Source organism: Talpa occidentalis, unplaced genomic scaffold (assembly GCF_014898055.3).
Source record: "Talpa occidentalis isolate TD23 unplaced genomic scaffold, MPIMG_talOcc4v2.1, whole genome shotgun sequence".
Taxonomy (NCBI): Eukaryota; Metazoa; Chordata; class Mammalia; order Eulipotyphla; family Talpidae; genus Talpa; species Talpa occidentalis.
The window spans coordinates 55,500,935-55,505,310 of NW_026555331.1; positions in this window are offsets into that span (position 1 = coordinate 55,500,935).

The following is a 4,376-nucleotide window of genomic DNA, read 5'->3' on the forward strand; positions in this document are numbered from 1 at the left end:
TTCTGTTGAACTCCTCTGTACCTATTTTACCAAAATTATAGTTTTCCTGGGTGATTTTATTTCTCATTATATTTATTAAGGCAAAAGACCTCCAAAGTGGAGGGTGCCTATACTGGGGGCACTCAAGACAATCCACTACAGTTCAGAAAAGAAATATATCAGTGTCTATTTGTTTCATCTGACAAGAAAGAAATCAAGCTTTATTATTTACATACATATTGTCATTGACATGCTCACACAGGCCTTTGTCAGCTAGTTATATGTATGCTCTCTGAGGTATACTAAGAAGGGTGGGCTTTCCATGTAAAAGGAAGCTCTCACTCACTCACCATGCTGTATTGCAGTTTTGTGTAGCATAAGAGGTGACTGATATGGTGGTTTTGTGAAAACAAATCCTTTCAATGAATCTATATGCCAAACTTATACTGAGATAGGGGGTAATCATGGAAATTCTTTTTCTATCAAAGTATTCAAGAGACTTGAGGTTAAAGCAGAACACCTGGAGTCTCCGTGGTGACCTAGGGGTTAAGTCTCAGCACTATCACCTCTATGGCCTGACAGGGATTCCCTGCCAGGGAGCTAATCCACATATGGTGCAGCAGACCTCTCCTGTCTCGCCCACTGCTCCCTTTAAGAGTGTATTTCAGGGGCCTCCCTGATGGCACAAGGGGTTAACCTCAGCGCTGCAAAGCTGTCTACAGCCTCTGCAGCACAAATTCCATACTCTGCCAGCCTGGAGTTGGCCACATGGTGCATCAGATCTCTCCTGACTTGCCCACTGCTCCCCTTAGCAGTGTACTTCAGTCAGTCTGCCTGTTGTGTTCCCCACTCTGTATCTGGTGAATCCTCTCACCTCCCATACCTCTGGCCTGTACCCCAGTTCTTGTATGCATAAATAAATAAATCTTTTTTTTTAAAAAAGTATATTTCAATAATCTACCTGTTCTGCTCCCTAATCTCTCTCTGGTGAATCCTTTCACCATCCACCTCCCTTGAACATCTGGCCTACACCCCAGATCTTCTACATAAAAAAAAAATAAATTAAATTAAATAAAGGTGCCCAACTTACGAAAAATCATAGAAATTAAAGTTCCCTATATGTCTAAGATAGAATCCTATACCAATTCTCTAAAATAACAAGTAAATGTGGTGGTTGTGGTATTCAAGGCAAGAAACTGAATCACATGACTTCCTGAGGTCTCTTTTCACTTTCAAATTCTGCAAATAAGCAAAGTTAAAGCACAAAGCCTTTGGAGGAACCTATACACATTTAACTTTTTTTTAAAGCAAATGGTATTAACAATTCAAAAACTATAGAAGTGGGATGAAGAGTTTAAATTAGTTACAGAAATCTGTGATAATATAAAATTCAATTTAGAAAAATATAAGTAACAAATTAAAACAACTGGCAATATCTTCACTTGAATTTCAACTGTTGCATACTGGTTGGGTTAGCCCTCCTACAAAAAATCTAGTTTTCACTATAATAATTTCCTCAGAAAATAGAAAGAAAAATACAATCTGAACAAATTTTTAGTAAAGTGCAGTGATTCAGAACATAGCTTTAGAAGAAAACAGCTTGGCATTATAATTTTGCTCTGCTGCTTAACAGCTCGGCATTATAATTTCGCTCTGCTGCTTACCAGCCCTGGATCCAGGAACATTTCTTAATTCCAGTCTCAGTTTTTTCATTCCAAAAAGCAGTTCCCATTTCATAGAGTTGTTGTGAGGATCAAATGAAATAATCACATTTAAGTAAGAACAAAATATATGGTAAAATTTTATTATATATCAGCATATAGACACATATAAACAAATAAATTACATATATAATTACATTTATAGAGTACATGTCCCATTATTATATGCATAATGATGGCCTCCCAAAGACATCTACATCCTAGTTCTGGAACCTTGAAATATGTTATATTACATGGCAAAGACTTAAAAGTTTGCAATGGAATTAAGATTACTATTGAGTTGACTTTAACAGAGGGAGAACATCCTGAATTTTCTGGATATTCTGGGCCCAAGGTAAGCACAAGTCCCCTTACAAATGGAATAGGGTGTCAGAGAAGAGAGTCAGCGATAAGCATGTTACTGACTATAGATGAAAGGTCAGGGAAATGCAATGTTGCTGCCTTTGAAGGTGGAAAAAGGAGTCACCGGTCAAGGACTATAGATTGCTTCTATAGGAAAAGGCAAAGAAATGGATTCACTTCCAATCTCCCCCAAAAGAGTAATACTTTCCAATACATTAATTTTATCCCAGTGACACCAATGTTAGACTTCTAGCCTATAGAATTAGAATAGATTTGCGTTGTTTTTAGTTTCTATGTCTATGGTACTTTGTTATAGCAGCAGATAGAAAACAAATTAGACAGAAAGACAGAAGGAGCCCTATAAGAGGTGTAGTGTGTGAACAAGTGGGATAATAGAGAGTTGTCTTTTTTCTCCAGCTTTGAAATCCATGCTAATTCATAAATTTTTTCATTTCTTTTTTCTTTATATAAGTTTGCAAGAGTTTGATTTACAATGTTAGAAGAACATCCTCTAAGGAAGGGAATGGAAGTGCTATTGGCTAACAGTTTAACTTTTATATTCCTTTTTTTTTTAAAGATTTATTTTATTTATACAATAGCTTGGGTACAGGCCAGAGGTGCGAGAGGGTGAGAGAATTCACCAGAGGAGTGGGCAGCAGAACAGGTTGATGGACCGAAATCACTGCTGAGGGGAGCAGCAGGAGAGACAGGAGAGATCTGCCGTGCCATGTGGGTATCTCCCTGGCCGGCCAGGAATCAGAACTGGTGCTGCAGAGGCTGCAGACAGCTTCACAGAGCTGCGTTCAACCCGCTATGCTACCGGGGAGGCCCACCTTTACATTCCTTGATGATGGCAGCTGACAATTATAGGAAATAAATTTTACTTAAGTAGTATTCAGTTTCTTATGAGCGTTTGTTTGTCTCTAGACACCTGAGAGAAACATAAAATTCAGCTGACTGACAAAATCTGTGACTAAGAGGAGTGGCCCTGTGGCCAACCTGACAGCCAAGGACAGACGTGGCCAAAGGTCACAGGCCACACTCACCACATGCATCCGATGTGTTCTCAGCTCTGTCAGAATCACACTAAGTACATTATTACCTGTAATCCTCATTACCATGCCATCATTAACCCCATTTTACAGATAAAGAGATAGGAATTTAAAGAGATGAAAAGACCATTCCCAGGTCACACAGCAGGAACGTTGGCAGAGCTAAGTCCATGTGATTAGAAGCCCATTATCTTTCTTTCTCTCTTTTTTTAAAGATTTATTTATATATACAAGAACTGGGGTACAGGCCAGAGATGCAGGGGGTGATAGGATTCACCAGAGACAGAGTGGGGAACAGAATAGCAGGTTGACTGAAATACACTGCTGAGGGGAGCAGTGGGTGAGTCAGGAGAGGTCTGCTGTGCCATGTGGATAGCTCCCTGGCTGGGGATCGAACACCTGCTGCAGTGGCTGCAGCAAGTCTCCTAGATTGCGTCTTAACCCCTTATGCCACCTGGGGAGGCCCAAAACCCATTATCTTTCTAGAGCACCTCAGAACCTCCAATGTCACTGAGTAGTGCTGAGGGAAAGGCATCAAGGACTGGGTGTAGAAGAGTTTACAAGTGCAAACACCTAAACTGCATGGGAAGCACCACATATGCTAAATGTCAGAAGAGGTGAAAGTGAGACAATAAATGGCAATTGACAACTAGTCTCAGAGAGTGGCAATCAAGGATGATGGGGACTGTATAAAAATGAAAAGACATGGCCCCCTTTAAAGGGAACAGCTGACAGTTGATTGTTTCTATGTGAGAGCATAGGTTCAATATTGTCAGATCAATAAACTTTTCAATAAAAGCTAGCAAAATACATTGTGAATGTACAAATATCAAATGGCATTATTTCAAAAATATTGGGAAATAATCCAGATTTTATGAAGACACTGCTCAGGCTAAATAAACACATCTATCAAGAAAATTGACTTCAAGGGCTGTAATTTGAGACCACTAGTATAGACCCTAGGTATCAATACTGATCTAAGGAGCACTCTGTCGTCATGCTAACTTAAAAGATGTGGAAAAGATTGCATTAGGTCTTCAATGAGCTTGAGTGAAGTAAGTGCTCTAACAAGAGACTTATTCTTGGGTAATGAGGCACATCAGAGGGGAATATGACTCAACTTTCCTTCAAAATCTTCTTAAAGATCTGTCTAACCAATAATTAAAGCAACTCTAAATTTGTGCAAATCTTCATTGATAGATTATGCTTATTTACCATATTTCTACATGTGAACATTAGTAACCAGATTATATTAATAATTGTAATAGCAAACAGCTTAATA